This window comes from Rana temporaria, chromosome 4 (assembly GCF_905171775.1).
Source record: "Rana temporaria chromosome 4, aRanTem1.1, whole genome shotgun sequence".
NCBI classification, from domain to species: domain Eukaryota; kingdom Metazoa; phylum Chordata; class Amphibia; order Anura; family Ranidae; genus Rana; species Rana temporaria.
This window is the reverse complement of record NC_053492.1, coordinates 325,993,726-326,020,430: the sequence shown is the minus strand read 5'-3', so window position 1 is coordinate 326,020,430 and position 26,705 is coordinate 325,993,726. Positions and strand designations below refer to the sequence as shown.

Here is a 26,705-nt window from a genome sequence, read left to right as displayed (position 1 = left end):
CCGCTTCTCAATTTCAGGCGGCAGCACCCCCCCGATTCTCTGCTCCAGGGGGCCCATGCTGTGTAAGGGGCCGCAAAATTCTTGATGGCGGCCATGCGCATACCTCCCAACACGCACGGATTATGCGGGACTTTCCCGGACAGACAGCTTCTTCCCGCAGTCCTGCGGTGTGTGGAGGACTGTGGCTGCTGAAGGGAAGAAAGCCAACAGCCGGGCTAATGACAGTCTGTGGCCCCGGCTGTCGGCACAGGTGAGAGGCACTCCCCCCCCCAACCGGAGCGGTGTGTGGAGGACTGTGGCTGCTGAAGGGAAGAAAGCCAACAGTCGGCGGCACAGGTGAGAGGTACCCCCCCCCTCAACAACTTTAATGCGCCCCCCCCCGCTCAACAACTAAAATTCGCCCCCCCGCTCAACAACTTTAATGCGCACCCCCCCCGCTCAACAACTATGATCCCCCCCTCGCTCTACATCTTCGATCCCCCCCAATTCTCGGCTCCAGGGGGCCCCTTCAACACTCAAGCACAGGGGCCCCCACCACCCAAGTCCTGCCCTGATGAGGGGTCAGCTCTAGATTCCTTATTGGTAGGCCTATCACTCCCAAGGTTGTCAGAGGAGGATAGCAATGCTTTAGATGCCAAGATTACCACAAAAGAAATTGAATTGAAGCTTCAATCTTTGCTTTCCCCCCCCACATAAAGCCCCTGGCCTGGACAGCGTTCCGGCTGATTTTTATCAGACCACAGTTAGCCCCCAGACTTGGATTACTACTGGATTAATGCCTTGCAAATGACACTTTACCAGGGCTCCATGCTGGATGCCTAGATAATCCTCTTTTTAAAACCAGGGAAGGACCCGTTGAAGTGGGCATCATACCGACCTATTGCTCTGTTAAATATGGACCTGAATTTTTTAACTAAAGTATTGGCAACCAGGCTAGAAAAGGTTATTACCTCTATCATTAATATAGATCAAATGGGGTTCATGCCGGGTAAATCCACAGATACAAATCTTAGGGGACTTTTTACCCATTTGCAACTTCCACCTATGGAGTCCCAAACTATGATAGTGTTATTAATAGACATAGAAAAAGGCGTTCAATTCAGTTGATTGGTGTTATATGCACAAGATCCTTGAACGAATGGGCTTTGGGTCAATTTACAGGAAGTGGATATCCACGCTTTATAAAAATCCTAGGGTAGCAATGCGATTGGGGTTGTCAGTCAGAATGTTTTGAGGTTGGTAGAGGCACGGGACAGGGGTGTCCACTATCCCCTTTCCTCTTTGCTATCGCCATGGAACCCATAACAGTTGCCCTTCGGTTGTCAGGGGAGGTCGGGCCATTAGGGTGGGCACAGTCGATGAGTCTCTTGTGCTATATGCTGATGCTGATCAGCATATGCTGATGCAGTGTTTCTCAACTCCAGTCCTCAGGGCGCACCAACAGGTCATGTTTTCAGGATTTCCCTCAGATGAAACTGCTGTGGTAATTACTAAGGCAGAGAAACTGAAAAAATCACCTGTGCAAAATAATGGAAAGCCTGAAAACAAGACCTGTTGGTGCGCCTTGAGGACTGGAGTTGAGAAACACTGTGCTGATGACTTGCTCCTGTTTCTTAAGGACCCAGGCGCCTCACTACAGGCCGCACTAGCTATTCTTGATCAATTTGCTTTATTCTCAGGATTGAAAGTCAACTGAAGAAAGTCATCTATTTTACCTATAGATGCGGGAGCTAAAGATAGGGCAAACCCAGACCTTCCACTACAATTGGTATCCTCTTTTAAATACAATAAAATGTAAAATGTTCAAGATTATTAGCCCCTAATTTACTTCCTATTGATGATAAAATAAAAAGGGGAGAAAAATACATATACTGTGAAATTTTTCTTTATCTGAACTCTGTAAATGTAATCATGCTAGAGCAAAAAAAGGAAAATAAAAAATAAAATTCAAAGTTTTAAAGCAGAGTTCCACCCATAAATTGAACATCTGCGGATCAGATTCCTCCCCCCTATCAGGGGGGAGCGGATACCTGTCAAATCCAGGTATCTGCTCCCACTTCCGAGTAAAGATCTTGTGCGGCGAACTACAAAATGTCCGGCCCCTCCTCCTTCCACCCCCGCTGTCTTTTGGGAGACACACAGAAGACAGCTAGGACCATTCAGAAAGCACATTGCAACTCGCGCATACTCAGTAGGAACCAGGCTGTGAAGCCGTAAGGCCTCACTTCCTGTTTCCCTTAGCACCTGCACCCAGAGCCGAGGATACGGGACGGCTTCGGGTGCCAACATCGTGGGCTTCATGGACAGGTAAGTGTCCATATATCAAAAGTCAGCAGCTGCAGAATTTGTAGCTGCTGACTTAAAAAAATTTTTTTACCCAGTCTGACAATTTCTGAGATTCACGCACGCCTTGTCAGTACGCCGGGAAAATCTTAAGACAATTACAAGCAGCGTAGCTGTAATTGCGCGGGTTGACAAGATGCACGTGAATCCCAAACTGTTTTCAGCTTACGCTGACCATGAAGGGGATCTCTGCGCCAAATTTCAAACCAAAAACTGGCACTGCCCCCCCACCCCAAAGCACTCTTGTCCCCATGTCGATAGGGACAAGAGCCTCTTCCCGACAACCCTAGCCGTTGGTTGTCGGGGTATGCAGTGGCACCCCCTACCCCCGTATGGAGGGACATTGGACCAGAAAATGGTCCATGGTCTCCAATGTCCCTCCACATTCCCGTCGGGGACAGTCCCTGTCCCCTAGATTCCGGTACTTGAGATTTGCACGGACATACAGCCGTCCATGGAACGACCTCCATGCAAGATCCCAAAACTTTGTTCGGAATTCTGGAACGAATTCAAGAGGGCTAACCCCTCCATGAGGACCCTCTCAGGACAGTCCCTTAAAGACAGGGGCTTCAAAATGTCCGAGGCCATGACCCTCAGGTACAGCTCATGCCGACCCAGAGAGCCCACCTCAAAGGCAGTTATCCGCCACTGCCTCAGTACCTTCAATGCCAGGGGGACGTAGGACGGGAGATACCCATGCGATCTCCTCAGATCGCCGGGCCTCCCCCCACTCGCTCAAGAACAGCAAGAGCCAGTCCTTGCATGAACATTCCCACCAGGAATGGACTGCAAGTTGTACTTTACAAAAATGATGATGAAGAACACCAGCGGGTTGACCATGTCCAACCCTCCTTGCCTTCGCTGGCGGTATGTGACCTCCCTCTTGATCAGGTTCAGTCTGTTTCCCCACAACAGCAGGAAGAACAGACCATAGACCAGAGCATAGAGAGATGCTGGCAAAAGACACACGTAGCTCACAAAGAGAAACTCAGGCAATAAGTACCAAGCATACCCTTTCCCTCAGGGAAAGTTTCCAACCTCTCCAGGCCTTCACCTTCCGAGTGGCACTCACCAGCCTGCGCTCCCAATTTAGCTTGGGATAATCACCCGGGCCGAAATGAATGCCAAGGACTCAAATCTCTGGTACGGGCGTGGGGAACACGTCCGGAAGGGGGAACTGCTCCCCCTCCTTCCCCATCCAGAAAACTTCACTCTTGTCCCAATTGACCAGCGAACCTGACACCTCAGAGTAGCACCCGATCTGGGATTCCACATAATGGGCCTCCTCACGACCAGATACCACCACCGAGACGTCATCCGCGTAGGCCACGACCCTCACTGCCGAAACCGGACCCCCGACAGGTCCCACCGGAACCCTCCCCCAGACGCTCGCAGTCTAGCCTCCTTACGAAGGGGTCGACCGCAAAGACGTACAGGAGGGGGATCAACGGGCACCCCTGCCGGACGCCAGAGTCTACAGCAAAGGCCCGACCCACCCAACCGTTGACAAGAGGGAAGCTCTCAGCTCCCCTATACAATACCTGTATCCAATCAACGAATTGATCAGACAGACCATATCTCCTCAGAAGCAGCCAAAGATACTCATGGTTCACCAATCCAACCAAACGCCTTAGCCTGATCCAGTGCAAGCAGATGCCGCTCGCTGCCATCAGCCCTGCACCTTTCCACAGCCTCCCGGACATTCAGGACGGCACTAAAAGTGCCCCGGCCAGGAATTGTGCAGTGCTGAGAGGGAGAAAGCATCCTGCCCGCCAAAGCAGACAGACGTGTAAACAAGATCTTTGCCAGTATCTTCCTATATGTGGTAAGAAGGGCGATCGGACGCCAATTCTCCACCACAGACGGATCTTTCCCCTTTGACAGAAGGATCAGAGCTGACCTTCTCATTGAGGGAGGCAGCAGGCCATAGGCCAAACATTCACTAAACACGTCCCTCAAATGAGGAGCCAAGAGGCTCTTAAAGGTTTTGTAGAACTCGGCCGTGAGCCCATCGGGCCCAGGCGACTTTTTAGAAGCTAAAGAGCTGATAGCCTGCTCGACTTCAGCTACCGAGATCTCTTCTGTCAGAGAGTCAGGAAGGTCAGACCCCACTTCCAGCGGGATCTCATCAAGGAATACCCTGACTTTCTCCATGTCTAGAGGCCGCTTCTTCAGGAGGTCCGAAAAGTGGTCTCTGACGACACCCAGGATCCCCGATCTGGACCGGACCAGGGATCCCGAGGCGTACTTCAGGCCGTGTATGACCTTCGAACTCGCCGCCTCACCACAGCTCTTGTAGGGATCCGGAGAGATAAACTTCCCGTAATCCCTCACAAAAACCAGGGAGGGGAGACGGTCGTACTGACACTCCTTCATCTGCGCCTTCAGACCGGATATCTGTTCCCGAAAGCCCCCAGAGGACACCAGGTGGTCAAGCTGCCTGCGTAGTCTCTGGTAGGCCTGGTACTTGGAAGCTGCCCTGCACCCAGAGATTTCCCAGGAAAAGTCGCCAGACCTCTTTTTAACTACTTCCCACCACTCAAGGCGGGAGCAATTGCCCTCAAGGAGCGAGGTCTGGTCCAGGAAGAAAACCTCATAGGCGTCCCTAACCTCAGGATCCTCCAGTAGCGACCCATTCAGGCATCACAAACCCCTCCCTTTCTGAGGAGTGTCGGCGGCAGAGTCCTTTAAAAAAAAACTATCTAATCTACTCTTATGGGCCGTACACACGACCGAACATGTCTGCTGAAACTGGTCCGCGGACCAGTTTCAGCAGACATGTTCGGTCGTGTGTAGGCCCGAGCGGACAGGATTCCAGCATACATTTGCCCGCCGGGCCTTTTTCCAGCGGGCAAATATTTCTGGACTTGTTTTAAAACAGCCCGCTGGAATCCTGTCCGTTTGGACATGTTCGGTCGTCTGTACAGACCTACCGTACATGTCTGAGCGCCCGCCATCCCTAGCATGCGTCGAATGACTTTGACGCATGCGTGGAAGCATTGAACTGGCAGGGCCGCCCACGTCGCCGCGTCATCGGCGCGGCGATGGGGCGGCCACGCCCCGCGTATTGTTTACGCGCGGATTTCTGTATGATGGTGAGTACAGCCACCATACAGAAATCCCCGGGCAGACATGTACGGTGAAAACGGACCGGTTTCATCGTACATGTTTGGTCGTCTGTACACGGCCTGAGAACTACCTCGGGCAAATGTGAAACCAGTGAGGTTGGGGACACAGACAGAATTCTCACCGCTCCAGGTGAGCCTCATGATGATCAGGGGTTGTTGAACCACCAGGGTGCTGGCAATGCGGTAATGGCAAAAAACAAAAGAACAAAAGCTGGACAGCCGCACTCCAAAATTTTCTTTAAAAGAGATGTCTTTATTTTCAACTGTGCATACAGTCACTGCAAGCCCACAAAAATCAGTATGGCCAACGTTTCGCACTGGCGTCAGTGCTTAGTCATGGCTCATTGAGGTTGGGGAGGTGACGACCGTGCACATCCACCAACCCGGCCTCCCTCACTACACTATTCAAAAAAGTACTATCATATCCCAGAGGGTTGGTGGCACCTGCCCAGTCTTTGGGCCTAGTGATCATATTGAAATCACCACCAAAGATCACCTGCTGGGACGTAAAAAGATAAGGCTTCACTGCCGTAAGGAGGCTCTTCCTCTCCCTCTTAGTTTGAGGCCCATAAAAATTAATGAGCCGGAGGAATTGCCCCCTCACGACGGCGTCCGCCACCAGACATCTACCAATCTCCACTTCAATCACTCGTCGGCAAGCCACCGGACCAGTTTTAAAAAGCACTGCAACTCCACTACAAGGCTCAGCCGCAAGAGACCAGAGGGAGGGCCCACACCTCCACTCCCTCTTTGCTAGATGCATCTCTGCCACAGATGCCAGCCAGGTCTCTTGTAAAAACAAAATGTCAGCTTCAACACGGCTGAGAAAATCAAAGGCCATAAAGCGAGCTCCTGTAGAACGAATACTTGCGACATTAATGGTCACAAGCCGTATTGGAGAGGGTACCGCCATCCTTAGTGATTGAATGGGTTACGTTCTTCTTCATACAAAATACACAACACAAACTTATTTACATTTCCTCCTCCTCCTCAGAATCTGAGGAGGAGAGGATCCCAAATGGGTTCCCCAGGGACACCCCTTTTTGTTGTGCCCCTAGGGGAACCTTACCCTTCCTAGGGGACTTCCCGTCCCCAGGTCTGAGAATCTTCCCCTTCTTCTTTTTATATTTCACTTGCTCCCACTCCTGCCATTTCTCTGAGGTGATCACTCCACCCCCTCCTCAGATCCACTACTAGAGAGGTCCTTGGACCTCTTCTGTGAGCCCCTGGCTGCCTCAGATGTTTCCATGGCAGAAGAGGCACCAGGGCCAGGAGAAGGGGGCGGGGAAGAGAGGCAGGAGGGGGGGCCAGAAACCGGGGGGGGGGACGGAAGTGGAACCAGAGACTGGACTAAGAAGAGGAAGGGGGGATGGGAAACAGGAGGGGGGATGGGGGGGCACGAGGAGAGGAAGATGAGGAGGGGGACGCGGAGGGGTAGATGGAGGGGGGGCGAGGAGGGGGTACCGGAGGAAGAGGAAGGAGGGTGGGAAGAGGAAAGGGGGAGGGGTGGGACCCTACAGCAGGAGGAGGGGACCCGGGATCCACAAGCCCCCCTGACTCCCCCCCACCGGCACTACCTTCTGGAAAAACAGGGGCCTCCTGGTTGACTGGGCCCATGTCCCCCGGGGGGCCCCTCGCCCACGCCTGCTCCGCCATCTTTGAGGCAATGGACAAGTTGGTCCCTCCGGAGCAGCATCAGGGGCCCCAGGATCCCCAGCCCCCCCGGCCATCACTCGCCGGGGGGCTTCGGCCGTTCCCGACCTGGGAGGTTCCCCCCCCTGAGGAAGGACCCCGATATGCTTTGGGGCACATGCTGAAATGGTGCCCCATCTCTCCACAGAGATTGCAGCAGATCCTCCCACATGATTCGGACTGAATCGCCCGAATTCATGGCAGCGCCCACAACGGACCACCGTGCAGTCCGAACTCATGTGGGTAGGACTGCTGCATTTGAAGCAGCGACGGGGCTGGCCCGGGTAGAAGGCCAGGATCCGGTCTCGGCCGATGAAAGCGCTGCCGGGGAGGTGGGCAACACTATTGCCCTCCCTCTTGAGCCTGATCCTGGTCAACCAGGCCCCGGTCCAGACCCCGCGCTCATCGAGGTTTTTCCTCAGGGGGGCCTGCAATTGCCCATACCTCCCAAGTCAGGTGGCGATGTCCTCCGGAGGGAGAGACTCATTCCCCACCAGGATAGTAACGTTCTTAAAGCGGGAGTTCACCCATTTAAAAAAAAAAAAAAAAATCTCCCCTTAGATTCCTGCTCGTTCGGTCTAGGGGAATCGGCTATTTATATTAAAATAGGTGCAGTACTTACCCGTTTTCGAGCTGCATCTTCTTCCGTCGCTTCCGGGTATGGGTCTTCGGGAGCCGGCGTTCCTTCTTGAGTGACAGCCTTCCGAGAGGCTTCCGACGGTCGCATCCATCGCGTCACTCGTAGCCGAAAGAAGCCGAACGTCGGTGCGGCTCTATACTGCGCCTGCGCACCGACGTTCGGCTTCTTTCGGAAAATCGTGACGCGATGGATGCGACCGTCGGAAGCCTCTCGGAAACCTGTCAATCAAGAAGGACCGCCCATTCCCGAAGCCCATACCCGGAAGCGACGGAGAGGATGCGTCTCGTAAACGGGTAAGTACTGCACATATTTTTAAATAAATTGCCGATTCCCCTAGTAATAACGAGCAGGAAGCGAAGGGGGAAAAGTGCCCTCTAAGGGTGAACCCCCGCTTTAACCTCTTCCTGCCTGGAGATGGGAATGAGCCGGTACCTCTTTCATGGGTCCACACACCGCAGGAGTGCGAAGTTGGTGATAAACAGCTCCATATTTACAGGAGTCACGAAGCTGACATCGAACTCCCGGGTGTTGGTGGGGTGGATGACCGCAAAGAGGGAGTCCACCCCAAAACCCATGGAGAGGACCTCGAGCGGGGCAGGGGTCTGGACCCTCGTAGCGCAACTGAATGACATTCCTACGCCTCCTCTCTGGGCCACCTCTACCCCTCGTCCACGCCGACCCCTGCGTCCTCTCCTGGTCAGCAGGGGGGGCGCGGAAATTCTGGGCGCCAAACCGGCTGTACAGGTGGTCCAGAGGGGCACGAGAGCCCGTCACCTGGGCGAAAGAGCGACCCCCCCTTAGGGCAGATAATAAGTTGGCCTCCGGAGACCCCCGAAAGATGTTCTCCGGAAGCAGGGCACCCCCCTCAGCACCCCCAGAAGTGGGGGGGGACGGGGGGCCCCCATCCCTGCCGGTGGTGTTGCACCCACCCCCACTGAACTACCCTGACCCCCCTGACCCACCACCCTTGGCCTGACTACAGGCGCCTCCCCCCCCTGGGGCCACAGCAGAGGGGGGTACCTCCCCCACCAAACTCCCCCAACCAGACCCCTCTGCGACCTCACCAGCCCCTTGGGACTCAACCCGCACACTTGTCTCTGGGGGGATGCCCCCCTGGAACCCCTCCAGCTGACGGATAAAATCATATGCAGCACTGTCCTCCGGGAGGGGCCCCACCTGACAATCCCCCCACCCTGCCTGTGCCGCTGGAAGCCCTTCAGGGCTGGTGTCCATAGGGACCTGGGGGGTAGGCAGCTTACCGTCCATACCGTCCTGCCGGGGGTGCCCAGAGGTGCTTGCTGCAATAACCGGGACTGGGCACCCCTGCACCCCCGGCCCATCACCCCCAGGTCCATTCCCGTGCTGGTGACACCAGCCGAAAATTCACCGGAAGTCACTTCCGTTCGCGGGGGGAGCACTTCCGGTTCGCGGGGGGAGCACTTCCGGTTCGCGCGGGGGGGGGGTACTTCCTGGTCCCTGATGCTGGCTGCTCCTCCCCCAGCAGCCGGCGCCATCTTGGCCACGCTGCAGACAAGTACTTTTAATGTTCTTACTGGTACTTCACCGCCATGCACCTGCCTCTCACCCTGTTCACTACCAGCCGCAGGAGCAGTCACTGGCGCTGCCTCTGCCAGGTCCTCCCGCTCTACTGCAGGCTGAGGGGTCCTGGAGACAGGCACACAGCGGGCTTCCACAATTGCAGCGTGGCCCGTAGACGCAGGGGGGGTACCCCCGGCGGCGCTTGGGCCCTGCGGCCTCCTGGATCACTGGGCTCCCCTGTCATAGCCAACCCCCCAGCCCCTTTTTTCACGGACCGAGGGATCGGCTCTCGGGAGCCCTCCCCAGGTTTTATGGCCTTACTGGGCCCTGCACCACCAGAGCTTCCACCCCCCCCACTACACCCAGGCTCTCCTGACTTCCCCGGCTGCTTGGAGGTTTGGGACCCCAACCGCCCGCTGCTCCTCCTTGCCGCCTGACTTCCTTCCTGGCTGGCCTGCTGGAGGGTCTTCCTGAGCTCCTCAAGGAAAGCAACTTCTCCAGCCCCACGTTCACAAAATCCCCCAAGATAGTCCCAAATTTCTTTCACCTGCAGCCGGTGGGTGTTAATGGCCTCCCTGTACTCCGACCTCTTACTGCTGGAGCACCTGTCCCTCTTGTCCCTCAGGCCTGCGAGAGCTGACATTTTTTCCACGCAGGCCTGGGCTATCCTAACCAGCAGGGACTTGATCTTATCACACCTCTTCCTGGCTTTGGCCTCAGTCTCACCTGGTTGAATGGTGGTCCAGTCCGAGAGACCCTGCTGGGTGCCCAGGAAGAGGCGGTCATCCCTGCTGATCTTCGTCTGGCTGGAGGAGGGCAGGTGCTGCTGGTTACTCCGGAGGCCGGATGCTGGTCCTTCACCTGGGCTGAGGGAGGCCATCCCTCCCCTCTTCCGGGGCTGGGGGCTGGAGGCTGGTCCTGGTGGCTGGTCTCTGGAACACAGGAGCTCTGGAAGACAGGTCTTCTCTCTACTCCAGCAGGAAGTGGAATGACCAAAGTGGGAGGAGCTGGAACCAATTTGGTCTGGAGTTCCCCTTCATGCTCACCGTCACCTTCATGAACAGCGATCTGTCATTTACCCATGTCAGTCCCACCACCCTTCAGTTAGAACACACCCAGGGAACATAATTAACCCCTCCCTCCCCCCTAGTGTTAACCTCTTTCCTGCCAGTGGCATTTTTATAGTAAGCAATGCATTTTTATAGCACTGATCGCTATAAAAATGCCAATGGTCCCAAAAATGTGTCAAAAGTGTCCGATGTGTCCGCCATAATGTCGCAGTACCGATAAAAATCGCTGATCGCCGCCATTACTAGTAAAAAAAAATATTAATAAAAATGCCATAAAAATAACCCCTATTTTGTAGACGTTATAACTTTTGCGCAAACCAATCAATAAACGCTTATTGCGATTTTTTGGTACCAAAAAGATGTAGAAGAATACGTATCGGCCTAAACTGAGGGGAAAAAAAACGTTTTTTTATATATATTTTTGGGGATATTTATTATAGCAAAAAGTCAAAAATATTCTTTATTTTTTAAAATTGTCGCTCTAATTTTGTTTATAGCGAAAAAAAACGCAGAGGTGATCAAATACCACCAAAAGAAAGCTCTCTTTGTGGGAAAAAAAGGTCGCCAATTTTGTTTGGGAGCCACGTCGCACGACCGCGCAATTGTCAGTTAAAGCGACACAGTGCCAAATCGCAAAAACTGGCCCGGTCCGGCCCAGCAATATGGTCCGGGGCTCAGTGGTTAAAAAATAACAAAACGGTAAAGTTAGCCCAATTTGTTGTGATAATGTGAAAGATAATGTTACACCGAGTAAATAGAAACCTAACTTGTCACGCTTTAATATTGCACACACTCATGGATTGGCGCCAAACTTCGGGACTTTAAAATCTCCATAGGCGACACTTTTTTTTTTTTTTAAAGTTACCACTTTAGAGTTACAGAGGAGGTCTAGTGCTAAAAGTATTGCTCTTGCTCTAACGCACGCGTCAATACCTCACATGTGTGGTTTGAACGGTGTTTATATATGTGGGCGGGACTTAAATGCTTGTTCACTTCTAAGGCCCCATACTCACGAGCAAACATGTCTGCTGAAACTGGCCCGCAGGCCAGTTTCAGCAGACATGTTTGGTCGTGTGTGGGCGCGAGCGGGCCGAATTCCAGCAAACATTTGCCCGCCGGGCCTTTTCCCAGCAGACAAATATTCCTGGACTTGTTTTAAAACAGTCCGCTGGAATTCTGCCCGCTCGGACATGTACGGTCGTCAGTACAGACCTACCGTACATGTCCAGGCGCCCGCCGTCCCTCGCATGCGTCGAATGACTTCGACGCATGCGTGGAAGCATTTTAAAGGCGGGCCGCCCACGTCGCCGCGTCATTGTCGCGGCGACACCGCGTCATCGACGCGGCGACACCGCGGACACGCCCCGCGTATTGTTTACGCGCGGACTTCTGTACGATGGTGTGTACAACCATCGTACAGAAGCCCTCTGGCAGACATGTATGGTGAAAACGGTCCGACGGACCGCTTTCACCATACATGTTTGGTCGTGAGTACCCGGCCTAAGTGCGAGCTACTAGGGACAGGGGCCTTTTAATTATTATTATTTATTTTTTTACGTAATAATTCAATAAGACCTCCCCTTCAGGCTGGAAAGCATGAGTTCAGGGGAAAAAACACAGATCTCATCCTTTCAGCCACGATTGCAGCTTTGTTTATGTTTCTGTATTTCTGCTGAACTGAGCATGCCCAGGGACTTAGAAATTTAGATGTTGCTTTTTGTGGGTGAAAATCACTTGGATGTCTCTGAGCATGCACCCAATGGAGAGAGAGACGGAACTTTGTCCATGTGTTTTCAATTGCTTCATTAGCACACATGTTATATAAAGCGTGTATACAGCAGTTGTCAGCTGCCCTGAGAGAGGGCAGGTTGGGTGGGCAAGAATGTCTTTTCTAAACAGATATGTTTTTGAGCAAGGTTTTTTTTGGCAATGTATGTTTTTTTAATGATGTTCACTTTGATTTATTTGTCTATGCTGCATTATTTTGCTAATTTTTTCTCAAGATGTTTTGACTAAAGTTTCAATCCTGTCTGTGGGTCTATCCTGTGTTTTCCAAAGCATAAACCATATGCTGTTTACTGTCTTAAATGTATATTTTTAGTTTTTATATTTATGTTTGTTTGTGTTTTTATGTTTAATTTTTTTTTTGCTTTCCTTGTTTTGTTGACCAATAAAATTACTTTCAAATTTTGAAGTTTGTTTGTTTTTTGTTACTTTTTCATGCTACAGATTTTGACAGCTGCAGCTGAAATCGTTTTGGCCTAAACAATCAGGTGTGATTTTTGTCTGTAAGCTTCTTTCCTGGTGTGTATGCATGAAATGTTTGCTGCCATGTTTAATCACCAGGAAATGAAAAAGACAGAGCGGTAAGTATTGGTTCCTTTTTACTGCAGTGGTCCTCAAGTACCCCCAACAGGACATGTTTTGTGGATTTATCTTATCAAGAATTGCTGTCCAGACTGTCTTTTAAAGCACATGTGCAAGATGAAGGAAAACCTGCAAACATGGCCTGTTGGGGGGTGGGGGGTGTGTTGGCAGACAGGCTTGAAGTGCTGATTTACAGCACTGTGCTTAAATCTAGCGCAAGGCAATCCTATTCTAATTGTGGGTGTTTGAGGGAAGCCAAGTGAGTGTTAGAACCCCTGCTTGTATTTTTTTGGGTTGAGCTTTTTGTCCCTTTTCCTAAAATTGGCTTCACTTCCTGTCACACAGCTGAACAGGAAGTGAGGTTAAAACCCTACCAATGTCTTTTCTTGGGGACACAGGTCAATCTAACTAGTGTCCCCATTAAGCAAATTGCACTCCAGCACTGCTGTGTACACCCCTAATGATTAGTTAGTTTGGGGTTTAGTAAAGGCAAAGCCACTCTGCTGAAAATCAGAGGGGAAGCTGATGGTTTTAACATCCAATCCTGTAGAAGCAAAGTTTTTTTTTGTTTGTTTTCTTCCTTGCTTGTCCACTTGTAGTGCAAATTGGATTTGCCTTTAGTAAATGGACCCCAAAGTCCAAGATCCCTAATAATTTGGGGTGTACACCGCAAAATGCTAGAGTGCAATTTACATAATGGGAAACTATTTAGATTGATCTCTGTGTCCCCAAGAAAAGATTAGTAAGGTTTTACCATCACTTCCTGTTTGGCTATGTGACAGGAAGTGAATGAATTTGAATTAGAAAGTGACAACATTTGTGAGGTGTCTTCACCCTATCAGGGGTGCAGACATCCCAAAAAATGAGCAGATGATACTTATTTGCAAATTAATAATTTTTTATTTAACATTGGGTGGTGTTTGTGGGGGGGCCCTAACACACATTCATACATATTAGCAACGCTGTATCCTGGCCTATTGGCATGGTTATATTTGCTTAGTCCTCTCAATAAAATTATCACAAATTTGTGCATAAAGTAGAACTATAATCAACACTTTTTTTCTTTCATTTTGGATAGAGTGAGGGAGGGAGGGTTATAGCCCCTGTCAGTTTATTTTGTACCATCCCTGTCCAATTGGGAAGATTTGCCTTCACTTCCTGCCCCATAGCCAAACAGGAAGTGAGAGAAAAACTATGCAAATTAAGGGAATCCAGTGCCCCCCCCCAGAACTAGTGTGTGTGTGTGTCCCCCTGAAAATTTCTAGGCGTGTCCTAAAAAACAGGGTGTGGCCTTGACAGGAAGGGGTGCGTCATTTTTCTATTAGGAGATGCAGAAGTTTAGTTAGGCCTAGGGCAGCACAAAACCTAAATATACTACTGCATATTAGGGCTTATTTAGACAGGATCCGATTTACAGCATGTTTTTATATTGTGGGAGGAAACCCACGCAGGCACAGGGAGAACATGCAAACTCCAGGCAGATGGTGTCACAGGCAGGATTCAAACCAGCGACCCTTTTTGCTGCTAGGTGAAAGTACTATCCACTACACCACTGTGCTGAACGAACATGATCGCGGCTGAAAGGATGAGATCAGTGTTTTTTTTCCGATCTCATGGTTTCCAGTCTGGAGGATAGATGTGGGGTCTTATTGACCCTGCCTCTCTCCATAAAGAGGACCTGTCACACACTACTCCTATTACAAGGGATGTTTACATTCCTTGTAATAGGAATAAAAGTGATCCAAAAAAAAGGGACAAAAAAGTGCAAAAAGATAAATATTATGTAAAAAAAAAATTTAAACGCTAGGGACACTAGTAGCTTGCACTCAGAAGCGAACATGCATGTAAGTCCCACCCACATATGTAAACACCGTTCAAACCACACATGTGAGGTATTGACGTGTGCGTTAGAGCAAGAGCAATAATTCTAGCCCTAGACCTCCTCTGTAACTCTGAACTGGTAACCTGTAAAAAAAAACAAGCATCGCCTATGGAGATTTTTAAGTCCCGAAGTTTGGCGCCATTCCATGAGTGTGTGCAATATTAAAGCATGACAAGTTAGGTATCTATTTACTCGGTGTAACATCATCTTTCACATTATCCCTAAAAATTGGGCTAACTTTACTGCTTTTGTTATTTTTTAATTCATGAAACCGTTTTTTTTTTAGGCCAAAAAAAAAGGCGTTAGAAAAATAATCTAGCAAATACCGTTGGAAATAAAATAAAAAATGACCGCCACTTTATTCCCTAGGGTGTCTGCTAAAAAAATATATATAATGTTTGGGGGTCCTGAGTAATTTCCCAGGAACAAAATATAATTTTTACATGAAGGAGAGAAGTGTCAGTATAGGCGCAGTATGGAAGTGGTTAAAGTGAAACAATAAAAGTGAAATATTCCTTTAAATTTCATACAGGGGGGGAGGGGGGTATAACATGCCTGTGAAGTAGTGCATGTTTCCCGTGCTTAGAACTGTCCCTGTACAAGATGTAATTTCTGAAGTGAAAAAAAAAGTAATTTAAAAGTACTCATGGCTATAAAGAATACAGTCATTGCTCATTAAAACAAAAAAAACGTGGGGGTCCCCCCAAATTCAATTACCAGGCCCTTCAGGTCTGGTATGGATATTAAGGGGAACCCCGCCGTCCAAAAAAAAATGACGTGGGGGTCCCCCCAAATATCCATACCAAGCCCTTCAGGTCTGGTATGGATTTTAAGGGGAACTCCACCCCAAATTTAAAAAAAAATGGCGTGGAGTCCCCCCAAAAATCCACACCAGACCCTTATCCGAGCACGTTAACCTGGCCGGCCGCAGAAAAGGAACTAAAGAAAATACACAACAAGAAAGAGTGCAGTTAGATGAGATTAGTTCCTTTTCGGACTAAGCACCTGATTTTCTTCTGGCTTTATATACACCAAGTATACTGTGGTATATGACTTTGCCACACTGCCTCTGATCTTTATACAGATCTTATGCAGGTATGTGAATTTCTATGTAGCAATTCCTTTTCAATGAACCATCTGTCTGCTTTGATACATTGTATACGATTTGTTTATTATTCTTTGTTTCTTTTTATGGTTGTCCCGTTTGGAGGCTGGGACACCTTTATAATTGTAGCCAATTGTTGTTATTTTCTTAACAGTCATTCTGTGAAATATACATGGTTCTTCTATTGAACTAGCACTGCAGCCTAATTACTCACTGATGTTCCTGGTTAATTAACTCCTCAAATCGCTATTTATGTGAGCAACATTTGTCTTATTGTCTTAGAGCAACTATTGCCAATGGCCTTTTATGTGTTAATTAACACTATGGCCATTATTTTTTCAAATATATTTTTTCAATAATTATTATAACATTTAGCAATCCCTTTGGATTGGCTATTTTTGCCTTTTATCCATATCTCTATTTAATTTCTTTTGTCTCACTCACATATTAACCCTTCTCTGACTGTCCTTTTGCGACCAATGTAAAACTTGTCCTGCTAATTTGCAGGAATACGCACATGACCAGTTCATTCTCGGCGGGACTCTGTGTTTGTCACCAACTGTGGGCAACTCGTGGGTAAGAATTTGTTGTCTTTTAAGCTCTGGAACCATTTTATCATTTATCATTATATGCCATACCAGATTTATGCTACCCAATATTTTTGATTGTGTATCATATCTCATTGGTTAATGTTTTTGTATATACCTTTTCAGTTGTTTATTCTGACTGGATATCGCTCCCTCCCCTGAAGAAGCGGAAGTCCGCGAAACATGTAGTGTCCATGCAATTTCCTTTTCCAGTTGCATCTGTATTTCCAACTGATTAATGCTTTCTGTTATCCACTGAATCAAATCAACTACTGGTTATCCACTTCCTTTTAAATTAATCAATTGAATATTTTGTATATCTTGTATTTATGAATAAAGTATTTTTGTAAATTTTGTAACAAAGAATTTGTGCTTTCTCATCACTATTATTTTGTAAAAACACGCACCGCAAATTATCCCCTTTCCCTTCCTATTGGAAAAAACTTTATCTACCTATTTGGGATTAGGTGCCTTTTTCTAGGGTGAATCTATACATTTTGGACCATATTTATATAATTTTCTATTCAAGAGGGTTAGGAGGGCCTAGCTATTGAGAGCCCACAATCTAATAGGGAGGGGTAAGTAGATAAAAAAGTAATAACTGGGGAAAGAACTGATGGGAGAAATAAAAGATTCCGGCCCGGATTCACGTAGATCCGTGCATTTTTACGGCGGCATGAGGATGAGGGGGCGTGTTTTATGTAAATTATTGGTGACCCGACGTGATTGACGTTTTTTACGAACGGCGCATGCGCCGTCCGTGTACATATCCCAGTGTGCATTGCTCCAAAGTACGCCGCAAGGACGTATTGGTTTCGATGTGAATGTAAATTACGTCTTGCCCCATTCACGGACGACTTACGCAAACAACGTAAAATTTTCACATTTCGACGCGGGAACGACGGCCATACTTTTTTTTTAATTCAATACTTTTTTTTATTGTTTCCATACAAATACAAAAGAAAAAATACAAATCCATATTTTACACTCAGTGCATTTTGTGTGCATACAAAAAATTACTTACATAAGCTAAAAATATCCATAAATCCCATTCCCAATCCTCCCCTCCCTCCCTTCCTCCTATCTTGCTTTTAAAGTGCATACACGTTTTTGATCCTGTTGCTTTCCTTAAATTATTTTTTACCCGTCTTTCCTTACCTAAAGTGAGCGTCCTATTTTACTTAACCAGTGCTCCCATATTGCATAACATTTTTTGAGGTTACCCCGTCTTATCCATGTCCCCCTCTCCTTCCGTATTGTGCTGTTCATTACATTAAGCCATTCCGCTACTGTGGGTGGATTTTGTGCTTGCCATTTTAGTGCTATCAATTTCCTCGCCTGGAACAGGCATCTTATAGCTGCTTCCAATATATCCCTCTGCCCCATTCTCTCCTCAATGCATCCTAGTAGGCAAACCCTGGCTTCAAGTTCCAGAGTGATTCTAAAGGTTGCATTTATAATGTCCAGAATCTTAACCCAGTATCTATACAATTTTGGGCATTTCCACATCATATGGATGAGGTCCCCTGTATTTTGACATCTGGGACATTTATCATCTGCCTTCCATCCAAATCCATATAATTTCTTGGGGGTATAATAAACCCTGTTGAGGAGGAATAAGTGGGAGACCCGTTGTGACGGGGCTAGTGAAACCACTGTCCCCAGTTCCAATATCCTGTCCCATTGGTCGTTTGTTATAAGGCCAATATCCTCCTCCCACCTCTGTTTGTTCCTACTCAACTTCTCTTTTCCTATTAACTGATCCGTTCATACAATTCTGAGATAAGACCTTTCAGGACCCCCGCCTTGATTAGTCTTTGGAGATGCGTGAGCTTTTGCCATCTTACCGACTGTAGCTTAAATTGGGCTTGTAGTGCGTGTCTGACCTGCAAATAGGTAAAAAAACATGGAGTTTGGAATGCTATATTCACTACTTAGCTCTGAGAAGAGTTTTAATGTGCAACCTGTGTACAGTTGTGCCACTCTGGTTATCCCACGTTTATCCCATTCTTTTAATTTCCCCATGGCCAAAATTTCTTTTAAGTTATTGTTTTCCCATAATGGAGAATATTCTGTTAGTCCTTTATAGCCCAAAGCTAATTTTCCTGCTTGCCATATTCTTACCATCATCTTTACTGTTGGGCTTTTTACCAAGAAAGAGTTGGCCTCTAAGGTCTCTATTACAGATCTATGTGGGGACTCTCTCAACATCTGCTGAGCTGTGTGTTGAGCAGAGGTCTGGTTTTCTAGCTTGTTGCTAGCACACCTTGTTATAACCCTTGACACAGCAAACAGTACAGTTTAAAAAAAAAAAAAAAGTGTATGCAGTCTGACTGAATTACAGTAATATTAAAGCAAGAATAAACTGGACTTTAATATGTAGACAGCATAAATCCCAATGCATTACAGACAATGATATTGTCACCGGCCACTTTATTAGGTACACCTTGCTAGTACCAATTTGGACCCCCCTTTGCCTTTAGAACTGCCTTAATTCTTTGTGGCATAGATTTAGGAAACATTCTTTAGAGATTTTGGTCCATATTGACATGATAGCATCACACAGTTGCTGCAGATTTGTCGGATGTACATCCATCATACGTATCTCCCGTTCCACCACACCCCAAAGGTACTGTATTGGATTGAGATCTGGTGACTGGAGGCAATTAAAGTACAGTGTACTTCATGTTCCAGAAACTAGTTTGAGTAGTTTGAGATGATTTGAGCTTTGTGATATTTGTGCATTATCTTGCTGGAAGTAGACATCAGAATATGGGTACACTGTAGTCATAAATTGATGGACATGGTCAGCAGCAATACTTGGGTAGGCTGTGGCATTTAACTACTTCAATACCGGCCCATAGTCATTTGACGTCCACAGATGGGATTTCCCATCCTGGGTGGACGTCATATGACGTCCTGGGCTTTGTGGGGGGATATCTGAGTGATGCCTGCAGCTAGAGGCATCATTCAGATATTTTTCTCTTCTGCCGGCGATTCTGTGCAACATAAGAACGATCATAGCGGTGGTTCTGCCGCTTGATCGTTCTTATAGGCGGCGGGAGGGGACATCCCCCCTCCCGCCGCCATCCGGTGCTTCTGCGGGCTCTCCAGTGCCATCGGGGGCCCGGAGAAAGAATCGTCCGGCGCAGGCAGGAAGCATAGAGATGACTGGTGACCAGATGGTCACCAGTCATCTTTATGACCGTCGGAGGCCTGGGCGCGATGTGATGACGTCACACCCGGGTACCCGTAAGTAAACAAAGCCACGATTGTGGCTAGTAAGCAACACTAATAATGAGATCGGTGACATTTTTTTCACCGATCTCATGCTTTCCACCCCCCGGAGGAGAGATGTGGGGTCTTATTGACCCTGCATCTCTCCATAAAGAGGACCTGTCACACACATTTCCTATTACAAGGGATGTTTACATTCCTTGTAATAGGAATAAAAGTGTAAAAAAAAATAAGTAAAAAAATAAAAAACTTAAAACGCCCCTGTCCCCGGTAGCTCGCGCGCAGAAGCGAACGCACACGTAAGTCCCACCGTCATATGTAAATGCCGTTTAAACCACATATGTGAGGTATCAGTGATATATAAGTGAAGTGAACTCCTGCGCTGTCTAGAGTGAGGGGACAAGTGAAAAGTGGGGATACTGCTGCAAATAAAAAAGAGGTCTACCTCGATAGACAAAAAGTGATAATTGTAACAAGTGAAATATTTGCGCTGTAAAGTGTTATACAAATTAATGTGTGTGTGCATATAACCACATACATATACAAGTACAAAAAATGGGTGGGGAAAGTCCAAAAAAGGGGGAGTGACACTAATATACCAGTAAACAATATTGTTGAATAGTCATTAATCGAGGGCACAGTGCTGAAGAGGTCTAGGTACAACAAAATCCAACCATGTAGGGGTGCAGTTCATCAATACTTTATCCAATCAATAACGTTGTGAAGTGAAAAATGTTGAAAAACACAACAATAAAAATAAAATATAAAAATAGAAATAAAAATAAATATAAATATAAAAATAAAAATAAGAATAAGGGTCAAAGTATTTCAGAAGAAGGAGGCCTTGTATCCAAAAAGGGTGAAAGATAGAGAGTGAGCCGTAACCAAGATCTCATATATGCACCTCTAGTGATCCCAGCAGCTCACCTCTAATCTGGCAAGCTGGATTAAATCAGCCTGATCCTGATGGGTGTGGTCCGTTGTTGAATATCACATACGGGTCTCCATAAAGTGTATTACATGAAAAAGTAAAAGGAGTAGAAACCAAATGGTGTGATAACGTCACAGAGAGGGATAGCAATGTCTTCTGATTTAAACCAGTGGAGATGCACTCACATGTGGGTGAAAAAACTGGGGCTCTTATCCACGAACGCCAAGCTCGTCAGTCCCTCCTTCCTCTCCCTTACTGATTCTCCAGGGTTAGGAGTCCCGTGTCCCCAATGGTTCACGAGTCGGCTCTTGTTATGTATGAGGATCTCGGTGGTGTATGTGGGGTAAGAGAGAAGGACAAGCCTGATCGTGTGATATCATCAACAATAAACAAAAAAACCCCCAGGAATGCCCAGGTAGTAATGCACTCACATGAACAATATAACATAAAAGACCTTCCTCCACGAGTGTGGACTCGCAATAAATCTGTGCCTCCAACACTTCCCCTCTATCTGTGGCTCAGTCCGGACACTCAGATGTGGCAGTCATACATGGGGGGAAGTGGAATAAACAACCACAGCGTAGCCCAGTCAGACGTGAAAAGTTTATTTTAAAAGCACTTAAAAACTCACATTTAAAATCGAAATTGCTGCATCAATCCGACGAGTGGCGAACTCGTATATCCAGTGGTCGGATGCTGGAGTGTGTCAAGCCCTCCAATCCCGACGCGTATCGTCAACATGTGACTTCATCAGGGGAGTTGATGATATCACACGATCAGGCTTGTCCTTCTCTCTTACCCCACATACACCACCGAGATCCTCATACATAACAAGAGCCGACTCGTGAACCATTGGGGACACGGGACTCCTAACCCTGGAGAATCAGTAAGGGAGAGGAAGGAGGGACTGACGAGCTCGGCGTTCGTGGATAAGAGCCCCAGTTTTTTCACCCACATGTGAGTGCATCTCCACTGGTTTAAATCAGAAGACATTGCTATCCCTCTCTGTGACGTTATCACACCATTTGGTTTCTACTCCTTTTACTTTTTCATGTAATACACTTTATGGAGACCCGTATGTGATATTCAACAACGGACCACACCCATCAGGATCAGGCTGATTTAATCCAGCTTGCCAGATTAGAGGTGAGCTGCTGGGATCACTAGAGGTGCATATATGAGATCTTGGTTACGGCTCACTCTCTATCTTTCACCCTTTTTGGATACAAGGCCTCCTTCTTCTGAAATACTTTGACCCTTATTCTTATTTTTATTTTTATATTTATTTTTATTTCTATTTTTATATTTTATTTTTATTGTTGTGTTTTTCAACATTTTTCACTTCACAACGTTATTGATTGGATAAAGTATTGATGAACTGCACCCCTACATGGTTGGATTTTGTTGTACCTGGACCTCTTCAGCACTGTGCCCTCGATTAATGACTATTCAACAATATTGTTTACTGGTATATTAGTGTCACTCCCCCTTTTTTGGACTTTCCCCACCCATTTTTTGTACTTGTATATGTATGTGGTTATATGCACACACACATTAATTTGTATAACACTTTACAGCGCAAATATTTCACTTGTTACAAATATGTGAGGTATCGCTGCGTGCGTTAGAGTGCCTGCAACAATTCTAGCACTAGATCTCCTCTGTAAATCTAAACTGGTAACCTGTAAAAAAATTCAAAGCGTTGCCAATGGAGATTTTTAAGTACCGAAGTTTGGCGCCATTCCATAAGTGTGTGCAATTTTAAAGCGTAAAATGTTAGGTATCTATTTACTCGGTGTAACATAATCTTTCATACTTTACAAAAAAATTGGGCTAACTTTACTGTTTTGTTATTTTTTTAATTCATGAAACAATTTTTTTCCAAAAAAAAGGCGTTTGAAAAATTATTGCGCAAATACCATGCAAGATAAAACGTTGCAATGACCGTCGTTTAATTCCCTAGGGTGTCTGCTAAAAAAGCATATATAATGTTTGGGGGTTCTGTATAATTTTCTAGCAAAAGAATGATGATTTGTACATGTAGGAGAGAAGTGCCAGAATAGGCCCGGTATTGAGGTGGGTATAAAAGCCTGGTATTGAAGTGGTTAAACATTAAACAATGCTCAATTTGTACTAAGCGGTCCAAAGTGTACCACGAAAATATCCCCCACAACATTACACCACTACCACCAGCCTGAACCAAGGCAGGATGGATTTCATGTTGTTTACGGCAAATTCTGTCGAGTGGTTATTTGAGTTGCTGTTGCCTTTCTATCATCTCAAACAAGTCTGCCCATTCTCCTCTGACATCAACAAGGCATTTTCTTCCACACAACTGCCGCTCACTGGATATTTTTCTCTTTTTTGGAACCATGTATGTATGTAAACCCTAGAGATGGTTGCGTGTGAAAATCCCAGGAGATCAGCAGTTTTTGAAATAATCAGACCAGCCCATCTGGCACCAACAACCATGCTATGTTTAAAGTCACTTAAATAATCTTCATCTTGACCACTCTAGATGCTTAAATACATTGAGTTGCTGCCATGTAATTGGCCGTTTAGCAATTTGTGTTACCAAGCAATTTAACAGGTGTACCCAATAAAGTGGCTGATGAGTGTATGTATGTATGTATATATATATATATATATATATATATATATATATATATATATATATATATATATATCATAGGCGTGCACACAGGGTGTGCCGGGTGTGCCTGGGCACACCCTCATCCCATGTTGCCTCTCATTCACTGTCAAATGTTCAATCCAAGCAGTGTGTGGCTCGCGCTGCCTGTGAATCACTTTCACATACAGCGGATCCGATCATGAGGAGAGAGCCGCTCACTGTGTGTAAAACTTCTTGCGGGAGCTGACGAAAAGTCAAAGTGATTTTGGAGGTGGGCGGGCCTGAACAGCCATCAAACACCAGCCAATGGGATGTGGACTGGGCGGGCCGCTACATGTATGTGGCCACGCCCCCTTTCTTAGGCAGCCCGATCATTGGTTGTTTGATAGCTGCTCAGTCCCACCCCTCCCCCGACATCACCCAGTGAGTTGTGAAGGAAGGGCTGCTGGGTGCGGGCTGTCTGCGGGGTTCGGTGAGCTGGTAGAGGTGATCTGAGTTCTGGGCTGTGCTGGAAAAGTTGATCCAGGATCCAGCCTCCTCCACAGAAAGTGAGTGGGACCTGTCTGGGGAGAAGGCTGGAGGGGAGGTGATGAGAGCAGAGGAGAGAAGTATCAGGGCTCTGTACTGGGGGTCATAGGGCTGAGGGCACCTGATTGGTGGAAGAAGTCACCTGACTGTCTGATGTGACAGTTCCACATGTGACTGCATGCAGATACATTACATCATGAAAGTTTCACACACCGAGCAGCTCTTGTCATGATCTACTGCATATAAAACTTCTCTCCTCTGTCAGTGTCAATGAATGCTGGTGCCCATTAGTTGCAATTACTGCTGCCCATCAGTGCCAATCAATGCTGCCAATCAGTGCTGCCAGTCAGTGCCAATCAGTGCCACCAGTCAGTGCTGCCAATCAGTGCTGTCTATCAGTGCCACCATCAGTGCCAATCAGTGCTGCTAATCAGTGCCAATCAGTGCTGCCAATCAGTGCCAATCAGCGCTGCCCATCAGTGCCAATCAATGCTGCCAATCAGTGCTGTCTATCAGTGCTACCTATCAGTGCCGCTATCAGTACCGCTATCAGTGCCAATCAGCGCTCCCCATCAGTGCCAATCAATGCTGCCAATCAGTGCCCATCAGTGCCAATCAATGCTGCCAATCAGTGCCCATGAGTGCTGCCTATCAGTGCCCATTAGTGCTGCCTATCAGTGCCGCTATCAGTGCTGACCATCAGTGCCAATCAATGCTGCCTATCAGTGCCCATGAGTGCTGCAAATCAGTGCCGCTTAGTGTTGCCTATCAGTGTTGCTCAGTGCTGACAGTCAGTGCTGCCTATCAGTGCCACCTATTAGTGTCCATTAGTGCCAATCAGTGACGCCTATTAGTGCCACCTATCAGTGCTGCCAATTACTGCCCATCAATGCTGCCAATCAGTGCTGCCCATCAGTGCCAATCAGTGCCACCTTTAATATAATAGGTAATCACCACATTACTATTAACAATAAACTACTGGAGGTAAAATAAAAAAGTGTCAGTAAAAGGCCTGCCGCTAAGCACTGTTATGTGTTCCCACACCACAAAAAAAAGGTGCAGCCCTAACTTACTGATCAATAACTTAACAATAATGGTGGAACCCTCTAATGTATAGAAATCTCAATAAACGTCAATATTCCCACAATACCGGTCTCTGAAATGTGTAACGTCACATCAAACTGAAAAAATACATAAAAATTAAACTTAGTGGGGATGATGGAAACCCCTCCTATAGATATTTGCCATACAGATTGACTCCAACTGCAACAATTCCAGTTATATGTGGTTGCACATGTAATACACATCAAAATAAATGAGAATAAGACATACGTTTTTTTTTTTTTTTTAACTTTGCAGGGATGGTGGAAACCCCTCTACGGATAATTGCAATACAAATTAAGTTCGAGTGCAACAACTTTTTAGTTGGGAGGTTTAATTTTTTAGAGTGTTACACTTTTTATGTTTTAGTTACTATTATAATGTAAATTATTGCACTTGAAGTTTAATTTTCCTCCACCCCAAACTCGCTCCTCCATGTCTTTATGGACCTCGCTTTGTGCACTGGTGCGAAGTCATGTTGGAACAGGAAGGGGTCATCCCCAAACTCCTCCCACAAAGTTGGGAGCATGAAATTGTCCAAAATGTCTTGTTATGCTGACGCCTTAAGAGTTTCATTCAACTAAAAGGCCAAGCCCAACCCCTGAAAAAAAAAAAAAACACCATAACACCCATAATCCACCTCCACAAAATGATTTGGACCAGTGCACAAAGCAAAGTCCATAAAGACATGGATGAGCGAGTTTGGGGTGGAGGAACTTGATTGTCCTGCACTGAGTCCTGACCTCAACCTGATAGAACACCTTTGGGATGAATTAAAGTGGAGACTGTGAGCCAGGCCTTTTCATCCAAAATCAGTGCCTGACCTCACAAATGCTCTTCTAGAAGAATGGTCATACATTCCCATTGACACCCTCCTAAACCTTGCGGATGGCCTTCCCAGAAGAGGTGAAGCTGTTATATCTGCAAAGGGCGGACCAACTCAATATTGAACCCTACGGACTAAGACTGGGATGTCATTAAAGTTCATGTGCGTGTACTTTTGACATTATAGTGTGTGTGTGTGTATATGTGTATATATATATGTATATATATATGTATATATACACGCGCACGCGCATGTGTGTTTTAGCTCTGGGGTGCACACCCTAATGCAATAGGCTGCGCACGCCTATGATATATATATATATATATACACATACCCTTTTTCAAGTATTTGTTTGCTTTATCACATTAAGGATGTGCAAAAATTAAGTCAGCTGTCTTTTTAATTATTAATGCAATTCTCGCCTGTTCTACCGTTTAACATATAAATGTTACTATACTTCTCACAGCCTAATATTTAACTCAATGTATGACTCTTTATAAGAGTAAACAAAAAGGCAATATAAATTAATCTAGCTGGCTGCAGCATGCTTTGTCTGTCAAGGATGTCGCCCAATATGTGGTCCTGCAGTGCCTACTACTCTTAACTGATTATGTTGAGTCCTTCACAAGCACAGTCATTCATTTATTTTCCGGTGACGTGCAAATACAGTTTTCTCGGTACTATGAAGGAAGTCCTAAACTGCAAAGAACGTATACAATTGTTATTCCCTGTTTATATGTTGGGGAATTTTTTTATGTTGATTAATTATCCATAATTATTGCATATTTAACTATTGTATTTTGGTGCTGTAATCATATTTACAATCAATCGATTTAGCATGCAAGTTTATTCTGCTAAACTCCTAAAACTGTTTTATAATTTCGAATAGTATTTTATGTTTAGACAATATTTTCCGTTAGTAAAGTTTGTTTAACTTTTTATTCTGATTCATCTTTCACCACAGCTTTCTTCCATTGTGCGTTTAATGTAAAATAATTTATGCAGCACCGCCCCTCCAGGTGCGGCTCTCACTGCCACCCTTACTGTTTTTTTCTTTCTTTTTATTCCTACAAGTTTCCCTCTTGCTTTATCTCCCT

General features: G+C 46.6%; 1 protein-coding gene across 1 annotated transcript in view; it reads right to left on the bottom strand.

Moving 5' to 3' along the window:
* LOC120937454 (actin, alpha cardiac muscle 2) overlaps window positions 1-26,705 on the bottom strand; it is a 67,114-nt gene that overhangs the window by 40,280 nt on the left and 129 nt on the right. The gene's annotated exons all lie outside the window — the stretch shown is intronic.